This window comes from Danio aesculapii, chromosome 8, assembly GCF_903798145.1.
Source record: "Danio aesculapii chromosome 8, fDanAes4.1, whole genome shotgun sequence".
Lineage (NCBI taxonomy): Eukaryota > Metazoa > Chordata > Actinopteri > Cypriniformes > Danionidae > Danio > Danio aesculapii.
Window position 1 is genome coordinate 8,632,169 of NC_079442.1, and position 26,352 is coordinate 8,658,520.

Sequence of the window (26,352 nt, forward strand, 5' to 3'; positions counted from 1 at the left end):
CTACTTTACCTCTATCTATCGTTCATCGGGTAAATAATTGTAACGAACCGAAGAAACCAGGAAGTATTTAACAGTTCAACTCGTCTTTTTAATCAACTTTTGCACGTTCAGACAGAGTAATCCATGTGTTCGCTCCAAACCCACACAGTCACTCACACAAAATTAGCATACCTGTCTCATCCAATGGGAAAACCCCTCCCTCCCTCTCGAGTACGCAGACTCGCTTTTTCCCCAAATCTAATCCCTTACAACCCCGCATTGCAAATACAGATTCACCCCAAAATGAACACAGAACTGTCTTAAACCTTTTGTAACATGCTACACTGCCCCCCCATCACAAAGTTACTCGACCTCGAGGGAACAAACATAGTCCTGGAGATGCCTTGGTGGTCTCTTGAATCTCTGAAGCCGAGGTGAGCCCATGTCTGCAACAGGACTACCGGAATTTGAACTTTGTAGCTCTGGAACTGGTGTAGTTTCACGGGGAACATCTAACGGATCAAAACTGCCCAGCCCGTGTCCTGCCTCATTCTCCAGAGCAGGCATAACTGCAGGGGAGGCCAGCACTGTAGCTACTGAGGCATTCCCTCTGTATGGAGCCAGTCTATCCCTGTGCACCGCTACTTTCCTGCCCCTTGGTGGCAACTGAACACGGTAAACGACTTCCCAATTCTCTCCAGTACGTTGCAAGGCCCCACCCACTTTGCGTTCAGTTTAGGGCACCTGCCCTTCTTCCTTTGTGGGCTGTACACCCACACCCTCTCCCCCTCTGTAAAGTGTCGTCCTTTGGTTTTCAAATCATAATTTTGCTTCTGTCGAGTCCCTGCTTTCAGCAACTGTTGCTTTGCAAAACTATGAGCAGTTTCCAAAGAGGCCTGGAGCCTACTTGCATACTCAGGGCCCGGAGGTACAGCAGGTGCATCCGGAGGCCTTCCATAAGCCATTTCCCCATGCGTTCTGATTTCTCTGCCCAACATTAAAAGGGCAGGGGTGCATGAGGTTGAGTCTTGCACAGCTGATAGGCATGCCATTAAAATAAATGGCAAGTGCTTGTCCCAATCTCGCTGATTTGTTTCAGTCCCAATGGCTAGTTGTTCTGCCAGTGTCCTGTTAAATCTTTCAACAAGACCGTCACTTTGTGGGGTAAAGGGGTAGTCCGGGTCTTGTGGATCCCCAGTTTTTTACACATAGCTGCAAATACATGTGATTCAAAGTTTCGGCGTTGGTCACTGTGGATGGACTCAGGGATCCCAAAACGGCAAAACTTCCCATCCACTAATGCATCTACCACTGTTTCAGCTTCTTGATCACCAGTAAAAGCCTTGCTTCACGCGGTTAAGTGTTTTTGAGACACCAAAGTGTCCAGGCCCCACTGTACCATGCGAAGCCCTAATAACCTCCTCGCGCAACACTTTTGGTACTACCACCTGCCACCTTTCATCCCCAGTGGTGGGGTCTTTCCACCCTCTCTCCAACACCCCATCCCGCAGACGCAAGTTTTTAAATTTGGCCCAAAAAGTTTTTGTGGACAGTGACAAAACGGCCACTTCCTCCCACGGTGGTCGTTGTTGGGCTTGGACCCACTGGATTACGGGCTGCAGGTCTACATCTTCCTCTTGCTGCCGCTTCCAGTCCTCTATGCCCACAGCCTCCATTGCTGCACACACCCGTGTACCCCCACACTTACAATCCGCCGAATTCTCCCCCACATCAATGTTCCCCAGCTCTCTGTCCCTGGCTTCCTTCTTGTCGCAGTAGCGACACCCAGCTATGGCACATGGCCGGCGAGACAGAGCATCTGCGTTTGCATGGCTCAGCCCTGCACGGTGAACTACCTTTGTGTTGTACGCCTGAAGTTCTTCAATCCAGCGTGCCAGTTGGCCTTCTGGCTCTTTAAATGACATAAGCCACTGGAGAGCAGAATGGTCAGTGCGCACGGTGAAATGTAACCCTCACAGGTAATACTTAAAGTGTCGCACAGCAAAAAGCATTGCAACAAGTTCCCGCCTGGTGACACAGTACCTGCGTTCAGCCTTACTGAATGCTTTGCTGTAGTAGGCAATGACTTGCTCTCCACCAGCCCCCACCTGAGAGAGAACTGCTCCCATACCCACATTGCTGGCATCTGTGTCTAAAATGAAGGGGAGTGCTGGATCAGGGGGGGCCAATGTGGGGGCCGAGACAAGAGCCTGCTTCAGAGCAGCAAAGGAATCCTGACACTCCTCCGTCCACCTAAAGGACTTATCCTTCTTCAGTAGGCGGAAAAGTGGGTCTGCGATGCTGGCAAAACCCTTCACAAACCTCCTGTAATATGAGGCTAAGCCAAGAAAACTTTTCAGCTGCTGTGGTGGGAGAAGGCCAATTGCTCACAGCCTGCACCTTCTCTTCTACTGTGCCAATTCCCTGTCCCCCCAATTTGTGTCCTAGAAATGTCACCTCCCTCCTAAAGAATTTACATTTTTCTGGGTGCAGCTTCAAGCCAGCCTCACTCACACGAACCAGTACATGAGTGAGGGATTCCAGTGAGGTTTGAAAAGAGCTACCATGAACCAGTATGTCATCTAGATACACTAGACACTCAGACCTGGGAATACCCGACAACACCTTGTCCATTAACCTTGCAAACGTGGCAGGCGCATTGCAGAGACCGAAACAGAGCACCCGAAACTGCCACAACCCTCGACTTGTGCAAAAAGCTGTTTTAGGCCTTGCATCAGGCGCAAGCGGTACCTGCCAATAGCCAGAACGAAGGTATAAGGAAGTGTACCAGGAGGACCCATCACCAGGTCAAGTGACTCGTCAACCCGTGGAATGAGGTAGGAGTCCTTCCTGGTCACTTCATTAAGGCGTCTGTAGTCAACACAAAATCTCCACTGGCCCCCCTTCTTAGGCACTAAGACTACCGGTGCAGCCCATGCACTCTCGGAGGGCTCAATTATTCCTGCTTGTGCCATTTCTGTCAAGGCCTTATCAGCAGCGTCCTGTCGTACAAAAGGGAGCCTACGTGGTCGCAGCCTAATGGGTGTTGCATCTCCAGTTTCTATTTCATGTTGTACTAGGTGTGTTTGCCCCACAGACCACAGGCAGAACAAGGGTTAAAGGAGTAGGAGAATTGTTTACCCCTTTATGACTGTTATTGTTGTGATTTTGCAAGATTCTCCCCCACATAAGGGTTCCCAGTATTGGTCTCTAGGAGACCTGTAAAAGAAGTACCCATGTTATTTCCAGTGGACATGACAACTTCAGGACCCCCTTCGATGCATAGCATGCCATTCTTCAAGTCTAACTGACAACCTGAACTACTAGTCTAGCCCGAGAATACAGGGGTCCTGGACAGAAGCCACCCACACAGAATGTCGTAATGTCTTCCCTCCAACAGTGAGCTCAACCTCCCCTTTACCCTTCATTGGTGCGAGTTCCCCTGTCACTGTGCGTAACCTCTCCGTGGTGGGCTCCAGTCTGGCATTGGTCGGTACCAAATCTGGTCTCATGACCGTCACAGTAGAGCCTGTATCCACCAATGCCACACATGGAACGCCTTCTACTAAAATTGGTACATGGCAAAAATCACTAACACATGTTCGACCTACCACAACTACAGATGCATTTAGCCCATACTTCCCCTCTCCCAACAGAACATATTTTATCTTTGATTGTCCCACTCTTTTGTTGACCCCTGATGGAAAAGTCAGATGGCTGGGAGGAGAGTCGGGGGTCCGCACGTCCCCGCTCTTGCGGACCCCTGGCCGTTTCCCTGGTTCCCTGCTAGATTAGGACACTGTCTGACTAAATGTCCAGATTGCATACAACCCCAACAAACCCTTGGCCTAGTGCGAAGACGTTGCTCTGGTTGAAGTGTCACCGATCTAATTAACTCAGTTATCTCTGAGACCCAGGCTGGTCTTTCACTTAAACCCTCCCCCACACCAGCAGACCTTACTGGAACAATTTTGTGATGACTCTCCTCTAATGTAAGAGTTCCACAAACAATCTCTCTCTCCAAAGCCATCTCCAAAGCATCTTGTAGGGTTTGTGGGTGGGCCAGTTGTGTTTGTCTGCGGAGCTCCACAGGGGTAAGAGCCTGAACGAACTGGTCTCTTGCAAGCTCCCCTCGTACACAGAGGGAGGCATGTGGGCATATGCTCGTCAAGTCAGATTCTCAATGTCATTTGCTAAAACTCTCAGCTGCTCTCCCGGAAGCCTGCGTCTAATCTGCAGTTCAGAACGCAGGAGGCCTGCCTGTTCAAATTGTCCAAACCGTCGTTTCAGAGCCCCTACAAGTGCATTATAGTCATGTCTGTGTTCAGGGCTAAGAAGTAACAAGCAGGACAGGGCATCATCAGTAAGGCACATAGCTAATCGTCCGACTAGCCTCCAGCTCGAGCCAGCAATTCAAATTGAACATGAAAAGCTTCCCAATCAGCCTTGCCTTAAAATTTTGGTGTTTTAACAGTCACTATAGCTGTAGCGTCGCGCCACCACTGCTTCCGTTTCCGTCGGCCGACAGCGCAAATCCGCGAGCGCAGCCATGTTTATTTACATTGTCAGGCAGCGCAGTTCTGTGGGCACCGTCATATCTATTTTTATCCGCAACCGGCGGGGTTTCAAAGGTGCCGCGGCGTATGTTTACATCAGCCAGTAGCGCTAATCCATGGGGGCCGCCATGTTTGTTTACATCAGTGCCTCGTGTTGTAACATGGGCGTCGCCATGTTTGATGGTGTCCCGCGCGTCTGTTCGGTAACTCTCGGCGGCACTCAGCTCTAGCAATGAAAGCCCGGCTTCTGCTGCCATTCGTCTTGTGGCATCCATCACATGAGCTCTGTGTGACTCCCAGCGATCTTCCTGCTTTACCAAATGCTCAGGAGGCCACATTGCTGCACCCAGAGCCTCACGAAACATCTGACTTTGGTCTTTAGGCTCGGACTTGATTTGTTTTTGGTTCTGCTTCCACATCGCGTTGGTTGCAGGACGAAAAGTAAGCTCATACGATGCAGTAGTTCACTTCTGACACCAGTGTAACGAACCGAAGAAGCCAGGAAGCATTAAACAGTTGAACTCGTCTTTTTAATCAACTTTTGCACGTTCAGACAGAGTAATCAATGTGTTCGCTCGAAACTCACACAGTCACTCACACAAAATTAGCATACCTGTCTCATCCAATGGGAAAACCCCTCCCTCCCTCTCGAGTGCGCAGATTCGCTTTTTCCCCAAAATCTAATCCCTTACAACCCCGCATTGCAAATACAGGTTCACCCTAAAATGAACACAGAACTGTCTTAAACCTTTTGTAATACGCTACATTATGACCCCTATCGTGAATTAATTATACATGGTATTATTTAATAACAAAAACTAGAAGGGCAAATCATTACTAGAATATTTTTATATAATGCAGGCAGGTAAACTCAGACACTATCTTTTATTTCCTTTTATTTTTAAATATTAGAATTGTGTAACCATTGACTTACGAAGTATCTGTTTTTCCTACTATAGAAGTCAATGGTTACAGACTTTGAGCTTTCTTCAAAATATCTTCTTTTGTGATCAACAGAAGGAAGCCAATAAGGTTTTAAACCACTTGAGGGACAGTAAAAAATATTCTGTCCTGTCAATGAGGAAAGGCACTTATAAGGAATCATCTTGTAGAAGAAAAACAAATAACATTTGAAAAATTGAAGTTTGTTCACACATGCTCAACCTATAATGGGTAAAATCTACTGTATTTTTGTGAGATGGTTTGCATTTCACCATCCAGGGGTCTGCAAATGTGGTTGGTTTTTCTGTATTATGTTATATTTAAAATCATATGGTAAATTTTAAAATATACATTATTAATAAACATGATTTAGAACAGGTGTGCGCATGCTCGAGTGACGTCACTGTCGCTGTCACAGGACGGTAGCTTCGCTGCGTTTGTTTGGAGTTTAGATTCGCAATTTACATTTTTAGCATAAAATACCTCCTCATTCACTAAATATTTATCTCTCCTACCTGGGGTGAACAAACACACTCATACAAACAAATCTACTTTTAAACGTTCTGTCTCTCAAGCATCTGCCTGGTGTTTGTAGCTTTAGCCTGCTAGCACCACTGGTCAGCTAAAGCTACCGACCTCTTTCATTCACTTATTTTCTCACTTACTGGCTTTGCCCTTCACCTTGTACAATGTCGCTTGCGTGTCTGTCCTTGAGTGCAGGAGAAGCATCGATGGAGGCGCTGGAGCTGGAAGCAGTGGAGTCCCAGATTCGCTCCCTTGAGACGAAGCGAGCAGGGCTCAGGGCTAAGCTCTTAACCCGTACTCGCTCGTCTGAGGTAAGTGTTCGATACAACGACAATTCTCCTTCTTCCTCAACCCCGCGTGCTTCTCTGTCCAGGCCCAGCGCACCGAGGACGCGGTTCGCCCAGGTGTCGTTCAAGCCAGCACCTGGCTACCACGGCCCCTGGGTGCAGCCGCATAAGGTGCTTACCAGGTCCCGGGGCAGAACGTCTCCTCCTCCGGTGTTCGAGATCCCCACGGAGAACCGCTTCGCCCCTCTCCGCGAGACGCGTCGCGATGTGGCCATCATTGGCGACTCAATCGTGCGCCACGTCCGCTCCGCTTCCTCCAAAGGTAACAAAGTACGCACTTTCTGCTTCCCTGGTGCCCGAGTTAACAATATTTCTACACAGATACCCACTATCCTGAGCGCTGCCGAGAGCCTCGGTGTAGTAATGCATACCTAGCTAACTTCATAGAGACTGTGTCTGTTCCTCGCATTATTAGATCAAGAAACAAACGTACTGTGTGCTCCAGAAATAATCTATTAAGAATTAAACCAGAAAAACCACTAAAAAGTGAAAATACAAATTTCATGAAGCTTGGTCTCCTAAACATCAGGTCACTAGCACCTAAAGCACTTATCATAAATGAAATAATAACAGATAACAATCTTAATGCACTCTGTCTCACTGAAACCTGGCTAAAACAAAATGACTATATTAGTTTAAATGAAGCAACTCCTCCAGGATTCTTATATAAACATGAGGCTCGTCAAACTGGTCGTGGTGGTGGAGTTGCGTAAATCTTTAGTGATATTCTTAATGTTAATCAGAGAAACGGACTTATGTTTAGCTCCTTTGAAGTATTAGCGCTTAATGTTGTCCTTCCAAACACTATGCAAAAACCTATGTTATCTCTCGCTCTAATCACCCAACCCAGTCTCACGGCAGTTCGTGAAATAGTCACGAAATTTAATCTATTGATTCGTGTTCAAGGGCACGAATTTCCCTCTTTTTTCGTGTCACCTTGCACGAATTTCCATCCAATGTATTTCAATAGGAAATCATTTTCGTGTCTCTAACACGATTTATTTTGCCATAGGGTACCCGATGCTGCACTTTTTAAAAAATATTTGTATTAAATATTATTGTCACGGATTGGCCAGGCTCTTCCACCAACATCACGCACCGAGCACCTTCACCTGAGTATTAACCACGCACAGCTGCACCCAATCACTCCCATTCACTATATAAGCACACACCTCACTTCACTCATTGTCCGGTCTCGTTCCTACGAAGCGGACTCTGAGTGAACCACTTCCTAGGTTTCACTCCCATACGATCTCAGCAAATATACTTACCTTTATTCTGTTTCATTCTAGTCTGTCCAGTGTTCCCGGTGTCCTGTCAGCGTTGTGTGTCTCGTCAGTCTGTCTTCCCCGCAAGTCCTCTGGTGTGTGCATTCGGTCATCCTTCAGTGTTTGTCATCCCACCTTCCGCAGAGGATCATCAGTTCCACTGAACTCCGTTCATCTCTCCATCACTACTCATTTATGCTCAACTGTTGGAATAAACATTGTTTATAATCACTCCCCTTGTTTGTCCGTCTGCTTCCGTAACAGAAGACTGGACCATCAACTACCAACAGCATGAGCACTCACGATCCCCTTCAGGAGTTGGTGGATTCATTGAAGAGAGTGCTACTACCCTCTGCTCCACTTCCCGAAGCACCACCAGCACCGAGCACTTCTTCACCGTCCACCCACTCATCCAGTCCCATGGCTCGACCAGCGCCCTACTCTGGCGGGGCGGAGGAGTGCAATGGATTTCTCCTACAATGTTCTCTGGTATTCACTATGCAACCCGAGTTATACCCTACAGATCGTTCCAAAATCGCTTTCATCATCTCCCTTCTCTCTGGGTCGGCTCTTCGGTGGGCTGAAACCATCTGGCAACAGTCTGGGCCGGTAACTAATTCCATTCAGTCATTCACCCAGTATTTCAAGGAGGTTTTTGGTCGCGCGGATGCTGAAGTAGCAGCTGGAGAACAGTTATACCATCTCAAACAGGGAGCCATGTCCACTCAGGATTATGCTCTCAGGTTCCGAACTCTGGCTGCTGCTAGCGGGTGGAATGAGCGATCTCTCCTCACAACCTACCGGCTCGGACTAGAGCCCAGCCTCCGGTTACAGCTGGCCGCCCTCGACGACACGATGGGATTGGAGAAGTTCATCCAACACTCTCTACGCTGTTCCAATCGTCTGAGGGTCTACCAGCATGATCCTCCACCAGTATCCCAAGCACTCCTCCGTTCGCCAGAGCCAGCCGTCCCTCCAGAACCAGAACCCATGATCATAGAATCTGGTAGACTCACGATCACCGAGCGACAGAGGAGGCTGACCCGGGGTCTGTGCATGTACTGTGGTGCCAAAGGACATGTCAGGCTGGACTGTCCCATTCGTCCAGCACGCTCTGTGGTGAGTTTGTTCAGTTCTCCCATTGAAAAGATGCATCCTCTCACCACTAATGTCCAGTTAACTATCCCTTCTGTCTCAGTTTCAGTCACAGCCCTCATCGACTCCGGGTCAGCAGGAAATTTCATCTCGCACGCCCTCTGTCGTCGACTACAGCTTAACACCGAAGCCTCGACGCACGTCTACCAGATTCAACCCATAACCAACGATATCCATTCTCAGGCACGTATCCATCGAAAATGTGAACCCGTCAATCTCCAAGTAGGACTGCTCCACAAAGAGGAGATTCAATTTCTGGTTCTGGAGGGTGCATCGATGGATATCATCTTAGGGCGCCCGTGGCTGGTGAAGCACGATCCCATCCTCTCTTGGGGCACAGGAGAGATTAAGAGATGGGGAGAAGAATGCAGATCCAGCTGTTTTCCCGATCTACCCTTACAAATTCAAAGACCCCTTACCGTCTACGTCACGTCTGTCGAAAGTCCAGTCGAGAAAATATCCATTCAGATCCCGAAGATCTACTCCTCATACGAGGATGTATTTTGCCCCAAGAGAGCTTCCCAGCTACCTCCACATCGGCCATGGGACTGCGCCATAGACCTGCTTCCAGATGCTCCTATGCCCAGAGGTAGGATCTACCCGTTGTCCCTTCCGGAGACCAAGGCAATGGAGGAGTACATCCATGAGGCTCTGAGTCAGGGGTATATCCGTCCATCCACGTCACCTGCTGCCTCAAGTTTCTTCTTCGTGGCTAAGAAGGATGGAGGGCTGCGGCCATGTATCGATTACAGAACCCTAAATCAAGGTACAGTCAAGTTCCGGTATCCCCTTCCTCTCGTCCCTACGGCCCTGGAACAACTCAGATCCGCCAAAATTTTCACCAAGTTGGACCTCCGCAGCGCCTATAACCTGGTGAGAATACGTGAGGGGGACGAGTGGAAGACTGGGTTTGTGACCCCTACTGGACACTACGAGTACCTGGTCATGCCCTATGGTCTGGTTAACGCCCCCTCCGTATTCCAAAACTTCATCCACGAAGTCCTCCGGGAGTTCCTCCATCTCTTCGTCATTGTATACATAGATGATATCCTGATTTACTCCCGGAGTGAGGCCGAACATCGCCACCACGTTGCGGAGGTCCTGAAAACCCTCAGGAAACACCGCCTGTACCTCAAGGCTGAAAAATGCTCCTTCCATTCACCATCTGTTCAGTTCTTGGGGTACATCATCGATCAAAGAGGGGTTCGTATGGACGAGGGGAAGGTCACTTCCGTCATCTCCTGGCCCGAACCAAAAACCATAAAGGAACTCCAACGTTTCCTTGGATTTGCTAATTTCTACCGACGTTTCATCCAGAATTACAGTCTCATCACCGCTCCGCTCACCAACCTGTTGAAAAATAAACCCAAAGCACTACCCTGGCCTCCCGAAGCCGCCGCAGCCTTCCAAAACCTAAAAGAATCCTTCACTCAAGCGCCACTGCTGACTCATCCTGATCCTGACTTGCCGTTTGTGGTCGAAGTGGACGCATCGACCACCGGAGTGGGAGCCATCCTGTCCCAGTACCACGGTACTCCTTCATTACTCCATCCATGTGCCTATTTCTCCCGGAAGCTCAGCCCGGCGGAAAGGAACTATGACATCGGAAATCGAGAACTTCTGGCCATCAAGCTCGCCCTGGAGGAGTGGCGACACTGGTTGGAGGGGGCCAAACATTCGTTCCAGGTGATCACAGATCATAAAAATCTCCAATACCTAAAAGATGCTAAAAGACTCTGTCCTCGTCAGGCCCGTTGGTCATTGTTCTTCTCCAGATTTCAGTTCTCTATCTCATATCGACCAGGTTCAAAGAATATCCGAGCAGATGCACTTTTCCAGAATTCACGACCAGCATGAAATTATTGAGACACCGGCCAAGATCCTTCCTGATCAGATCACTATCTGTCCCATCCAATGGTCCGCTCCTACAGTAATCGCCACTTCAGAATCCAGAACTCCGCCGGGCTGTCCCCCCAATCGACGCTTCATCCCTGAAAACCAACAGGTAGATCTCATTCATTCCAGCCATACATCTCTGGGCACAGGACATCCTGGGGCCAACAACACCCTCTCGCTGCTATCCCAACGCTTTTGGTGGCCGAACATGGCGAGGGATGTGAGAAGATACGTCCAAGGCTGCAGAGAATGCGCTATGTCGAAGAGTCCTCGCCATCTACCTGCTGGTAAACTCCATCCCTTGCCCATCCCAAACCGCCCCTGGTCACACCTAGGAGTTGACTTCATGACAGACCTCCCATTGTCTGAAGGTAACACCTGCATTCTAGTCATCATAGATCGATTCTCTAAATTCTGTCGTTTGATTCCTTTGAAAGGTCTACCCACAGCCCTAGAGACCGCCGAAAACCTGTTCAACCACGTCTTTCGAAATTTTGGGTTACCAGAAGATATAGTCTCGGACCGAGGACCCCAATTCATCTCCAGACTATGGAGAGCATTCTTCAGACTCCTAGGTGTGACCGTAAGCCTCTCGTCTGGCTATCACCCCCAAACCAACGGCCAGACAGAGAGGAAAATTCAGGAAGTGGGGCGGTTCCTCCGGACCTTCTGTCACGGTCACCAAAACTCCTGGAGCCAGTTTCTGGGCTGGGCGGAATACGCCCAGAATTCCCTGCGGCAACCTACCACCGGACTCACGCCATTCCAGTGCATCCTAGGGTTCCAACCTCCACTCTTCCCCTGGGATGGCGCACCATCTGATGTCCCCGCAGTGGATTACTGGTTCCGGGAGAGCGAGAGAGTCTGGGACGATGCTCATCACCATCTCCAGAGGGCAGTACGCAGAACAAAGGAGGTATCTGATAAGAGGAGGATTCCAGGCCCCATCTATACTCCAGGACAAAAGGTCTGGCTCTCCACCAGAGATATCCGTTTGCGACTGCCCTCCCGAAAATTAAGTCCCAGATTTGTTGGTCCCTTCACCATTCTGGAACAGGTCAACCCCGTCACATACAAATTACAGTTACCACCACAGTACAGAATCCACCCCACATTCCACGTGTCCCTTCTAAAACCCTTTCACGATCCTCTGATTCCCTCCACAGAGCCTGGCCATGAAGAGGAACCTCCTCCCCCCCTGATGTTAGAAGAAGGGGCCATCTACCAAGTCAAGGACATCCTGCGGTCCCGGCGTCGTGGTGGTCAGCTTGAATACCTCGTCGACTGGGAAGGATACGGTCCAGAAGAGAGGTCATGGGTCTCCAGATCCGATATACTAGATCCCGCACTTATGGAAGAGTTCCACTCCAATCACCCAGAATTTCCAGCACCTCGAGGACGAGGTAGACCACCACGACGTCGGAGGTTCAGGCCCTCAGGAGCGGGCCCTGGGGAGGGGGGTAATGTCACGGATTGGCCAGGCTCTTCCACCAACATCACGCACCGAGCACCTTCACCTGAGTATTAACCACGCACAGCTGCACCCAATCACTCCCATTCACTATATAAGCACACACCTCACTTCACTCATTGTCCGGTCTCGTTCCTACGAAGCGGACTCTGAGTGAACCACTTCCTAGGTTTCACTCCCATACGATCTCAGCAAATATACTTACCTTTATTCTGTTTCATTCTAGTCTGTCCAGTGTTCCCGGTGTCCTGTCAGCGTTGTGTGTCTCGTCAGTCTGTCTTCCCCGCAAGTCCTCTGGTGTGTGCATTCGGTCATCCTTCAGTGTTTGTCATCCCACCTTCCGCAGAGGATCATCAGTTCCACTGAACTCCGTTCATCTCTCCATCACTACTCATTTATGCTCAACTGTTGGAATAAACATTGTTTATAATCACTCCCCTTGTTTGTCCGTCTGCTTCCGTAACAATTATAACCACAGGGTACCAGACGCAGTATTACGATTATTATTACAGCCACAGGGTACCAAACGCAGTATTTTGATTATTATTATTACAGCCACAGGGTACCAGACGCAGTATTTTAATTATTATTGTTGACACAGGGTACCAGACGCAGTATTTTAATTATTATTGTTGACAGGGTACCAGACGCAGTTTTTTTATTATTATTATTGACAGTGTACCAGACGCAGTATTATGATTATTATTACAGCCACAGGGTACCAGACGCAGTATTTTAATTATTATTGTTGACACAAGTTACTAGACGCAGTATTTTAATTATTATTGACAGTGTACCAGACGCAGTTTTTTTTATTCATTTATATTTTATTTCATTTTTTCCATAGAATAGCAGACGCTGTATTGTTTATTTATTTTGCCACAGGGTATGCAGTATTTTATTGCCATGGGGTACCAGACGTTGTGTCTTTTCATAATTGGTACTTTTCTTCAAGCACTATTTTCTAAACCGACGCAAGGAATTCCATTGCTTTCAATGTGTGACGAGGGTATGGATACGAGTTAGAACTATCTTTGAATCAAAATGACAGACTACGCCACCCTGGGAGTGACCCAGGGAAATAACTCTATTAGAAAAAGACACACAGGTTCGTTTCCCCTCAAAAAGGCACAGAGGTGTGGGTAATTACAAAAGTACAAAAATATTTATTTTAATAAAATGTAAAGTTGTACTCCTTTGTTAAAAGGCACATCAGAAACTCCCACTTCATAAAAAGGAAAATAAATAAAAACTAAAACACACAGGATTGAGGTTCCCACTGACTGGATACAAGCAGACTGACTTTACCCCAGCACACGCACACCACAGTGCACTCGAATTACACTATCAAGCACTCAGTGTCTCACAGCACACGGGAAAGCAGCACCACCACCAGTTGGAAAAGGACCAGTCATCCACCGGGAGAAACCTCAGTTCCTGAAATAAATCAAAATTAAAGTAAATAAATTGAAAATAACTTAAACACAATCAATAAGTGGGTCAATCAGGTTAACAAACCTACTCTATGATTTAGTTGAGACAGCTACGATTACAACATCTCATATACACACACTCTGAATCAAGACAACAATTGACACTCAAAATAACAAGAAATCTAAATAACAAAAACAAAAGTGCTCTGCATAACTAAACGAAAATGTATATTTCACAAAACAAAAAAAAAAAAAAACAGAGCACCAATAATGTTAACGCAGATCAATACATCCTAAACAAACAAATGAATGAAGGGGAGCACAAAGCGGCACACTGATCAAAAATGGGCAGTCCCCTTTAAACAGCTGCATTGGTGGCGTCTGTACGATAGCCCACGACACCGGCGTTAGTATTAGCAGCGTGGAATAGCAGCAGTAGCACACGCCCAGACGACCTCCAATAACGAGGAATAAGAGCTAGAGCGAATTAGACATCGAGAGAAAGGGATCAAGAGAGAAAGGGAGAATCCTAAAGAGAGAGGCACAAACAAAACCATTAAAATAGTCCTTTAAATGAGAACACTAATCATAAGTGCCTCACTTACCAATGGGCGCACAAAGCGGATGCTTTAAGCACTTGTTGGTCAGGTATACAAATACAGCGAGGTGCAGGACTTAGTATCTCTACTGCATGAGAAACGCAGGTTAAATACTGCCAAATCCCATTACTCAGCCAATTAAAAAGCTATCACATACCTGCAACGATGAACAGTCGTCCAGCCACTCCAGCCCAGAAAAAAAGCCACAGCCACACAATGCACTATAACAATGCCAAAAGTAACTTAATGCTGGCCCATTCAAACAAATGAAAAATCATCAGAACGAACATAATGCCTCTACCTGTAGCTGCAATGACGGACACCCAAACAAAGTGCGTCGGAGTCGGATGTGACGCATCCCAAAGGACAACCAATCAGGCTTTAAAAAGGCGGCGCTACGTGCCGATTGAATGATGTCAACGTCAATCAGCTGCGCAGCACGAATGATGTCAATGTCAATCAGCTGCGCAGTGCCATCACATTTGGATTGACTCCAATATCAATATCAGCTGCACTACACCATCACAAATGGGTTGCCTCAGGCGTCATATGGAGACGTTCAAAACCTCGTATAATTACCAAAAGATGTCAGCGGCAGCGCAATATTTTAAACCTGGTTTCCGCCTATTATCGCAGTTTTTTTTATTTAAAAATATGTGATTTTTGTTTTGTTCATGAAAAGCGTCTGTAAAGAGGGTCGAGACAACTGTAAATGAGAATATACATCGGTCAACGTGACTTCTATTCAACAGTGAGTTTAACATCGCTCAGCTATTGGTCAAAATGCATCACCGGTGAGTTCACCGATGAGTTCAACTGTGCAGCAATCCGTGGTAGGTTAATGCTACATAATGTATTTTTAAATTTTTATTGGAGATTAGTTGGTATTGATAAATATGTTATTATTTACTTTATATTTAATGAGTGAAATTATATTCAATTGCCCAGTTTAGGGTAATTATGCCTATTAAAACTGATTAATTTGTTTGTTTGTTTGTTTGTTTTTTTTACTTAAATATTACTTTTAAAGTACTAAGTTTAAAAAATATTTGTAGCTGATCTTTTTATTATTAAATTATTAATTGAAGTTGGGGTTATGGTACGTCGAGATCTATTTTTTTTACAGTCTATGGTCGCAATCCCAAGGTTCATTGCGATCCCAAGGTCCACTGCGGTTTTCCACGCGTTAAGTAAAAAGTAAACAAATAAAGATGATTTGTTGATTTAGATTAGGTGTTTGTTTAGAACCTTTATAAAAGCAGGGAAGTTATCTCCTGATGCATTAAATGACTGCAGACGTGATATAAATAAGGCATGTACTGCAAACTAGCGATGTTATCTAATTACATCCAAGTTCATTTATTAAAAAATATATTTCCCCACATATAGTCGTGCATAGCTCAGAACAATATAGTTATACATTTGAAGATGAGGAACAATGTTACCAGATTGTTGTTTTCCACAATAGTAATCGTCCAAAATCTAAATAAATTATGCAATATACAATAAATATTACCTCTAATAATACAATTGTATTCATAACTACATCAAAATTAAAGCAAATCAAGTGTTTCTCTAAAGTTTAAAGGCTATATTGTAACTGCAATTATTTTTCATGCCTTAAAAGAAACACACACACATACACATTATATATAATGCCCCCCTTTGAATTTGTTTTTCTTTTATGAATATTTCCCAAATGATGTTTAACAGAGCAAGGAAATTTTCACAGTATGTCTGACAATATTTTTTCTTCTGGAGAAAGTGTTATTTGTTTTATTTCGGCTAGAATAAAAGCAATTTAAATTTTTTAAAAACCATTTTCACCTCCTAGGGCTTAGTGGCCACATACATGGACAGCACATTTTAGCTGTTATGTCTTATGTTTTATATTTTCTTACAGACATACAGTGTCATACTGCAACTGTTTTGCAGCATATGAAATGTCCCAAACAATATTTAACTGTCCAAAAAGGGCAAAAAAATGTTTTTACTGATAGTCAAGGCATGTTCAAAAATATGTGTGTATGTGTTATTAATGCATTAAAATAGGCAAGAAAAAAAACTCTGTGTTCAAGGCAGAAATAAAGAGTTTTTTTATTCTATTACACAAAGGTGACTTTATTGTGTTTTATATAAATTCAGACATATTCCACATACATAGACATAATTTTTCTCTAAAAGTACATCATATCAAAAGATGGTACTTAGGTTTTATTCTAATCAGGTTCCAATAAGCCAAAATAAAAAAAAATAAAAAAAGAGAAATAAAAAATGCATGTAAAAAAAAACAGCTTGGGCCTTAAGAGGTTATGGTCAAAATGTTTAGCCCCTTTAAGCTATATTTTTTCGATAGTCTACAGAACAAACCATCATTATACTATAACTTGCCTAATTACCCTAACCTGCCTAGTTAACCTAATTAAGCCTTTAAATGTCACTTTAAACTGTATAGAAGTGTCTTAAAGAATATCTAGTCTAATATTATTTACTGTCATCATGGCAAAGATAAAATAAATCAGTTGTTAGAGATGAGTTATTAAAACTATTATGTTTAGAAATGTGTTGAGAAAATCTGCTCTCCGTTAAACAGAAATTGGGGTAAAAATAATCAGGGGGGCAAGACTGTATAAATATGTGAGTGAGTGAGTGAGTGAGTGAGTGAGTGAGTGAGTGAGTGTGTGAGTGAGATAAGTCTGTTGAGAAAAGAAGGCTGGAAAATGCAGGGCATGTAATTGATTATGCCCTTATTCCAGTAGGTAAAAATGCAACTTTTCATTATTCAAAGCATAACGTAAGCTCAAGCTTAACATAAACTGATGTATTTCACACAATATCATACACTATTACCAGTATAATTTGGCCTTTACCAATTTATTTAATAAAAGAAAGAATCTATCATCTCTAAATTGTGGTAAAGAGACGCAACAAGGTGTCTTCTCAAATATTATGTTAGTCATGATGTTAATGGTAAAACTTAAGGATTATCTTGCACCTCAGAAATTTACCATTGATCATATGTGTTACAAGAGGCAGGATTTTTTTAATGCAAGAAATGCTTTTTAAATCCTAATCTTAAACAGATCAAGGCTAATTTTGGACTACACTTAAATGACATTACAATTGCTTAAAGCAACACTGATGTATCTAGTAGTTTAGTGGGTTTAACTAATGTCACATCTGCTTTTATTCATTTCAGATGCAGAACCTTTAGACACTGGATTAATGTCCTGGATTAAGTCCAATGTATTTATTGGAAAACACTAAAAAAATCTGCAAATAAGTAGGTTGCAGACATAATTACTCATCTGTCCTCCATACATGTAGCAAAAGAATGCAGAGGCCATATGAATTCATCTTGACCAAGGGTAAGGTTTTTCAGAATTAATCATTATTTAAAATTATTGTATTTTCTTTGTTAATATGTACAGATTTGAAAAGAATGTACTTTCTTTTAATAAAGAACTCTTTACAGCACTGCATCTGAACAGTCAAAACCTCACAGAGCAGCACAACCACCCCACTCAGGATCAGTGTTATGGTGCCATTTTGAAGCTGGAACCTCATCTTGTGTACAGAAAAGGTAGAGTTGAAAATTCACTATGTGTCTTGTATTGTGTGGTAAGTCATATTTGTATTATTTGTTTAATTTCATTGCAACACTAAGTAGTCCATTCTGTTGCCAATATGATATATAGGGCATAAAATGGGACTGATCTGATCATTGTTTTGATTTCTAATTAAGTACTCAAGGGGCTACACACGTAGCTGAAGTTAGCAACATTGAGTAGGACTGTGGGATATTCTGTACGCTATTGTGTGGTTGGAACCCAACTGGCCTAATTCTTCTGTTAGAAAGAACTGCAGCTACTCCAGAATGAACATGTCCAATTTACTTGATTTCTTTATGAGGACATTCACTTTTGTGTGATTATATGGTGCGGTTTATTTTTATACGCGCACAGTGATACCACACAAGAAAGATAGATTCTTTTTAGCAGTATAAACAGAGAAGCGGAGTCTCCGTGCTGTCATACTCTGCAGGGTACGGCTGAACTGAACAAACGCGCATGCGCCAAGCCTGTCTAGAGAACTCTCTCTCGCTCATGCGCGATAGGGGGAATTTTGTACAGCTGCCCCACAAATTTACACGGAAATTTGTAAACCAAAGATTGTCCTAGTTCAGTGTCTCTTTCTGTATTTATCCTTCAGGGACCTTTGGGAGTGCAATTAGTTTTGCCACAGGACGGAGGTATCGGTTTCCTTTGTCCACCTCAGCCACCCTAATTGCTCCATCATCACTGGGAATGACCTTAATAATTTTTCCCACTGGCCATTGGGCTCTGGGTAGTTGTGAATCCACAATCAGTACGACTTGATCAACAGCTAGATTTGGTGTGACATTACGCCACTTTTGTCTTAGCTGCAAGCTAGGCAGATAGTTCCTGAGGAACTGGGTCCAGAAGTGATCAGCAATTACTTGACTGTGTCGATAACGCCGCCGTCCAAACAGACTACTGGGCCCATACATCACTTGAGGCAGAGAGGCATCCCGCCGCCCCATGAGCAGCAAATTGGGGGTAATAGGGTCTGGATCTGCGATATCGGATGATACATATCCAAGTGGCTTTGAATTCAGTATCCCCTCGGCTTCAATTAATACTGTATTCAAAACTTCTTCGGATACAACCTGGTCTTGGAAGACAACTTGTAAGGCAGCCTTTACTGATTTTATTTCTCTCTCCCATGCTCCGCCGAAATGAGGTGCATGAGGTGGGTTGTATCTAAAGGAGATTTTCTGTTTGGCCAGTTGCTCCCGAAGAGGTTGTTCCATTTCAGCGAAGGCTTCGGAAAGTTCGCGTTCTCCTCCTCTAAAGTTAGTGCCTCTATCGCTCATAAGCTCGAATGGCCTTCCTCTCCTTGCTATAAAGCGTCTAAGGGCTAGTAGGAAGGAGTCTGAATCCATACTGCATAATAAGTCCAGATGAACACATCTTGTGGTGAGGCACTTGAAGATGATACCCCATCTTTTCTCGTGTCTTCTACCAAGTCTGATTGTATAGGGCCCGAAGCAGTCCATTCCTGTCGACCAGAAGGGGGGCTGATCAATCCTTAGACGTGAAGTAGGAAGGTCTGCCATTTTTGGTATGATAGGCTTGCCTCGCCATTTCCTGCATTCAGAACATTGTCTTTGATGGGCTTTTACTGTTTGTCGACCTTTGATAACCCAGTAGATTCGTCTCATCTCAGCGAAGATCCGTTCAGGTCCTGAATGCATCAACTTATTATCAAAGTCTTGAATTAGCAGTTTGGTTATCGGGTGTTCTGGTGCTAGCACGATAGGATGGATTGTGTCCTCGGGTAGTGTCGCAGCTCTACGTAGTCTATCTCCAACTCTAATAAGGTTAGAGTGAGGGTCTAGCATTGGAGCAAGAGGACTCAGTCGACTATGTCGATTCACAGCTTTAAGAGCGTGCACTTCGTCAGGGAAACTTTCTGCTTGAGCACGCTTGAGGACAGCAATTTCGGTCTCTATGCGATCTGTAGCTGACATAGAGGGTGCTGATGGCCCATGTAAGGAATTGTATGTGATCATGATGAGGTCGTCCCATGATTTGCAGTTATCTATGTTAGGTTGGCTATCATGGCATAGTGACACATTACCGCAGAATGAAGATTTGCGCAGCTCGTCTGACTCGTTAATGGATGTGACAGGGTAAGTTGGCCAGTGATCTGGGGTTTGGAGTAGGAATTGTGGACCTTGGTTCCATTTACAAGGGTGAGCTAGCTCCGTGAGGGTTTTCCCACGGGTTATATCGTCAGCTGGGTTATTATTCGAGTCTACGTATCGCCAGTTTTCCACCCCGATGAGCTCTTGAATCTCTGCAATCCGTGTGCCTACGAATACTTTGTAGTTGCACGATTCGGATTTTATCCAATGTAGAACAGTCGTTGAATCTGACCACATGATAGTGTGTCTGATAGTCAGCGTGAGTTCTGTGTTCAGTGTTTTTGCCAACTGGGCTCCATGCCGCACATAGTTCGAGGCGTGGCACTGATAATTGTCTTTTCGGTGCCACACGTGACCTCGCCATGATGAAAGCCACTTGGGTGTGACCATCTAATTCTGCTTGCAGGTATGCCACAGCTTCATATGCTTTCTCCGAAGCGTCACAGAATACGTGTATATCCAGTATAGAGGAGATACTGTTGCATGCCGGCATGTAACACCTAGGCAGTGTGATCTTTTGTAGGTTGGGAAGCTCTTCCTCCCATGCCCGCCATTCCAAGAGAAGGTCAGCTGGTAGTGGTTCATCCCAGTCTTTAACTCGCTTCCAAAGTGTTTGCACCAGGATTTTGGCTCTCGTGGTGAAGGGAATAATGTATCCGAGCGGATCGTACTGACTTGCTAGTATGCGATAGACAGTTCTCATGGAGGTTGCTCCATCAGTGGAGGTGAATCTGGGTTTATAGCTGAACTTATCTTGCAAGCATTGCCACATTAACCCGAGTGCAGACTCCTGTGGATCAGTTTTGCTTTCTGACAACCATAACTCAAACCTCTCTGATTTAGCATCAGGGGGTAAATGAGCGATCACTTCGGGTACATTACTTGCCCACTGTCTGATGTTGAACCCTCCAGTCTTTAACAGCGCTCTCATTTTGTCAATAAGCTTCTTAGCCTGTTGCTGACATGGGAAAGACTGTAAACAGTTGTCTACGTAGAAAGACTGTTGAACAGATTCGACCACTTCTTCGTTGCCATTACTGTTATCTCTGACGTGTTTCTGTAGTGCATATGTGGCGCAGCATGGGCTACAGGTAGTTCCAAATAGTAGTACTCGCTATTCGTATATATCGGGGCTGCGGTCTCGTTCCATGTCCCTCCAGAGGAAGCGGAGTAGTGGCTGGTCCTCCGGTAGCAATCTTATTTGGTGGAACATTGCACGTATGTCTCCACTAATGGCGATGGAATACTGTCTGAACCGGAGCAGCACTCCTAGCAGTGGTGAGCCGAGTGTGGGGCCAGGCAGTAAATTTTCATTTAGGTTAATTTGATTATGGCTGAAGGAACAATTGAACACCACTCTATGTTTGCCGTTGTGCTGCACGATGTGGAGTGGGACAAACCATGACTCCGTGGACTTGGTTGCTTCAGCGCTGGTTACCCGTACTGTGTAACCTGCCTCTTCAAGCCAGTGTATCTCTTTGTTGTACACATCAGCCAGATTGGTGTCTTTCATTAAACGGCGTTCCGTAGCTCTCAAAAGAGCCATCACCGTGCTTGGCGACGCCTGATAGTTTGGGGCATCCCTTTTTCTCAATAAGGGAGTAGTGTATCGGTTCACGCCTTCGACCATGACCTTTACTGTTTTTTTGGTCCAGCATTTCCAGTGCAGCTTTGTCTTGTCTCGAACGAACTACTTCCTTCTCATTTCTTGTTGGCAGTATGTCAAGCTGCCACAACCGCTCAACCTGCTGTCGTAGCTCTTGCGTAGGTGATAGGAATGAGGTGTGGAGACAATTCTTTTTGGTTAAGGGTTGTTGGAGAAATGTTGATGGTCCTTGGATTGTCCAACCGAGTAGTGTGCACACTGCTATAGGGCTTCCTATTGGACCCATACGGATGGGGCGGCTAGGTGTAATCAGATGCGGATAGTCTGATCCTATGAGGACCAAAGGCTGGACTTTATTGAAGCTTTGTAAAGGTATGTCCCTAAGGTGTCGATATCTCCTTTTCAGCACATCTACTGGACATGATTGCTCAGCAAGATTAAGCTCCACTGCTGTGAATGCATTCTGGATATGGTGTTCTACACGCTGGTGTGATGAAGCTGACACCTCAAAGGAGACGCTATTTCCTCTCATTTCAACAAGGTCATGTCTTATTGTCCGAAGAGCCAGCACTTCATCCGGTCCTTGCAGCTGTAGGTATTTAGCTGCTGCTGGTAATATGACTGTCTTTTCAGACCCATCGTCTAACACTGCATAAGTATCCAGAAACCTTTTACCGCTGCGTAGTCGCACTGGGACTACTTTCAAAATGACTCTGCCTGAGTGACTGGCTTGATCCAGATAAGCCTGTGAAGTGGTTGTACTCACTGTCAGTATACTCTGGTTTTCTGTAGAGACAGCAATTTCGTGCAGAATGAGAAGGTGGAGTCCTCCGCATGCTGAACATGCTCTCTTTAGGGTGCAACAGTCTGGTTTGTGGCCTCGTCCGCATCTCCAGCATTTATTGTGCTCTTTTATCCAGCTTCCTCTTTGAGTGTGAGTCAATTTGCTAAATGCTGTGCAAGCATTGAGATAATGCTCATGATTGTCACAATATGGACAAAAGGGCTTAAAGCGGTCCTGCTTCTTGGCTCTAGCTCTCATTGTAGTGTCAGTAGTGGCACTGGAGGGCTGATTGCGAGTTGCAGGTTGTTGACTGCCAGTGAGAATTGTGGCCGTTTTGGCTTTAGCATGAGGAAAGAATTTTTGTTCTCGTCGATAGGGCTCGGTATGCACTGACCCTGTTACCCGTCGTGATATTTGTAGGGCTTGAGACTTCCTCTCCAACCAGTTAGCCAATTCTGGCAACGTATAAGTTCGAGAACTGCCACTCACTATGATATGCTGGTTAAGACAATATTCTATAAATGAGTCTCTGTAGCTTGCAGGCAATTTGGTTAGCAGCGTGTCCACATGTGAACCACACTGTAGTTCATATTTTGAGGGTCCTCCCATCATGTTCAGCATGCTCACCAGTGTATTCACGGCCGCTGTGAAATCCTCAAATCCCTGTGTGTCACCTGGTCGTCTAACTGGTGCATTAAGGATGGCTTTCAGCTCGCTCTGAATAAGCTGTCGTGGTTGGCCGTATCTCTGTTCAAGAGCTTGCATAGCATTGGTGTAAGGATATGGGCTGTTAACGTATCTCTTAGCTACCTGATAAGCAGTAGGCAGGTGCAGATGTTCTAAGAGCACTTGATATTTGTAGTCCTCTGTTAAGTGTCTGTGTGGGTCAAGGATGCTGTTCAGTCCTTTCTTTAGCATTAGGAAATCACTTTCCTTTCCTGAGGAGAATATGGTCAACTTTTGGTTTGGGTATGCCATAGGAAGAAGTGATGGCCATTTCCATAAGGCCGGGAGTCACAGTGTTTGTCGCTTGAAAATGCTGCGGGGGTGGTCCAGACCAAGGAGGAGGTAGCGTTTGATAAGGATGATACGCATGCGTTATTGGTTGTGCTGACACTGGCTGAATTGGAGCTTGCAATGTCTGCTGATACTGTTGTGGTAATGATACTGGAGCAAATATTGCAGCAACTGACTGCTGTTGTGGCTGCAGTGTTGAAAGTGCAGGCGCTGTTGCAGATCGCACAAAGTTTTGTCTTTGCTGGGAATGCATATGGTAAGGAGTAGGCTGAATAGCTGTAAGTGGGCATGACTCAGACCTTCTGAGTTCAGGAGACAGTCTAATTTGCTGTGGCCCTGGCAGAGAAGCCACACGGACTATATTAGGTGGTTGCCTATTAAATTGTGACTGCTGCGGTGTTGGTGGCTCATGATAAAGCGTTTCCTCATATTGTACAGGCAATGTTGGGAGACTTTGATAATGTTCATCTACATGAGATCTGGATGCTTGCCTAGCACTGTCCATTCTGATTTGAAGCTCTCTCATTTCACTGCTTAAATCTCTCCATCGTGCTTCCAAGTGTTGCAATCCCTCACTCTCACTGTTTGTGGCTCTGGGCTCAGAAGCCATGTAGTTTCCTTGACTCACATGAAGTAGTCCTGGAGTGCCATCTGCTGGTCGATCATGGACATGCCTCCTAGGTGGATAATCAAGCACATAATCCTCCAAGTAAGTGGGCACCCGCCGGGTACGACTTGGATGAGAATCTGCCACTTGTTCTCCCTCATAGTAGTGTCTGGAAGTAGCCATAGCGCAGCTGGTGTCCCGGATCCGGCTCAAAGGACCAAATTTGTGGGATATTCTGTACGCTATTGTGTGGTTGGAACCCAACTGGCCTAATTCTTCTGTTAGAAAGAACTGCAGCTACTCCAGAATGAAAATGTCCAATTTCCTTTATTTCTTTATGAGGACATTCACTTTTGTGTGATTATATGGTGCGGTTTATTTTTATACGCGCACAGTGATGCCACACAAGAAAGATAGATTCTTTTTAGCAGTATAAACAGAGAAGCGGAGTCTCCGTGCTGTCATACTCTGCAGGGTACGGCTGAACTGAACAAACGCGCATGCGCCAAGCCTGTCTAGAGAACTCTCTCTCGCTCATGCGCGATAGGGGGAATTTTGTACAAGGAAATTTCTTTCAGTATACTCTTAAAGAGATAGTTCACCCAAAAATGAAATGAAAACTCTTGTCATTAATGACTCATCTTGTCACAAATGACTCACTAGTTCCAAATGTGTCTGAGTTGCTTTCTTCAGTTAAACACAAAAAAAAAATATTTTAAAGAAAGAAGAAAATCTGTAAACATTGACTTCCATAGTATTTTTTTTACTCCTATGTGTTTCAATGGTTTCAGGTTTTCAGCTTTCTTCAAAAAACTTCCTTCATGTTCAACACAAAGAAACTTGGAAGTTTTATAATAAAGGTTTACAACCACTTGAGGGAGAGTAAGTAGTGAACCATTCCTTTAACCAAATCTAGTTGACTTTACTAGAAAATTGTATAGAAACTCATTGCCTTAAACCCCTTACATTATATGCAAGATAAAACTTAACAGCCCTACTTGAATTAAAATATTACTGTAAGTCCAATAAGATTGTAAATGTTGTAAGTTAATTCAAGTATGGCTGTTTAGTTTCACCTTGTATAAAACATAAGTGGTTTAAGGCAACAGGTTTCTATGCAGTTTTTTTAATAAAGTCAACTAGTTTAGGTTAACTTTTAATGGGTTACAGTAATAGCAGTGAATCATGCAGGTATAACATAAATGTTTAGCCATGTAAAGTAATAAACTTGTCATAATTTAGCAAAATTATTAGGGTGGAGCACTGTATGCTGGTGTAGTTTTCATATAATTGATGAGTCAAAGAGTGTGTTTTAAATAGCAAGAAGTGATCAGTGCAGTCACTATCCTCATATCTGAGTCTGTAGGACTGTCAGATCTGCTTGGAATACGTGAAAACATGCTGAAAATTTTGAACTTATTCAAGCAGTTAATTCAAGAGTGCCAGATTTAATGACACTTATAGATATAAATAAATATCACTGAACTTTCTAAATGTATCCTAACAATCATCTTGGATTCTTTGTTCTTTAATGATATTGTGCACTTCTGATACTTTACAGTGGCAAAACCTGGGATAACACATGGGAGCCTTCCAGAAATTCCCGACACTTTACACCCAAGTCTCCTCATGCCAACCGGTTTGCAATATGACAGTCTAGTCAACATAAACACCTGGACTCGCCAAGCATACATTGGTTCTGTGTTTTGTAAAAATGTTGCTGTTCTTTAGTAAGTACTTGAATATGTTTTTGAAAAGTGTTATAGCTTTTAGGTATTTTTGCTGTTAAGTTCAGAAAGTTGTCATTATTAACATTTTTGTATTTGTCATGAACTTGACTTGCTGTTGTTGTGAAAGTTTGTTAGAATGGCATTTCCAAAGGCATCATTTGAAAAGATTTTTTGCAGTGCAGTTTTACTTGAGCTTGACATACCAGATGTATGATATGAATAAATATCACAAAAGAAATAAATATAATAATAATAATAATACAAAATATACATTTCCTTCAATTATAATTGTTTTTAACCATTTACATATATGTATGGTAATAAAATATTGCAATAAAACTGTTATAAAATATATATTTTTGGTGTTTGTATGATTTTTTTTTTTTTTTTTTTTTTGTGGTATTATAAATGTTTTATTAAAAATGTATTGTCTTTATTTGCATACTCATTTACCTCACACTATTTTTACTATTTAATGGGCATAATATTTGTCCTTGAAGTTTGACATATATTTATATTTGGATACCTACAGGATGCAGGGTAAATTTACAGAAAATGCTGAACTATATATGTTTTCAAACGTGACATTTATTATTTTATTATTCATTTCAAATGAATGCCTATGATCTGGTTGTACTGTGATCATTTTGCACATCAGGTTACACCCACAAAGGAATCTCACTGTAAATATACATTAGACATAATA

General features: G+C 44.3%; 1 pseudogene; it reads right to left on the reverse strand.

Moving 5' to 3' along the window:
• Positions 1-342: 342 nt before the first annotated feature.
• LOC130234012 (uncharacterized) lies at positions 343-4,954 on the reverse strand (annotated as a pseudogene).
• Positions 4,955-26,352: the final 21,398 nt, after the last annotated feature.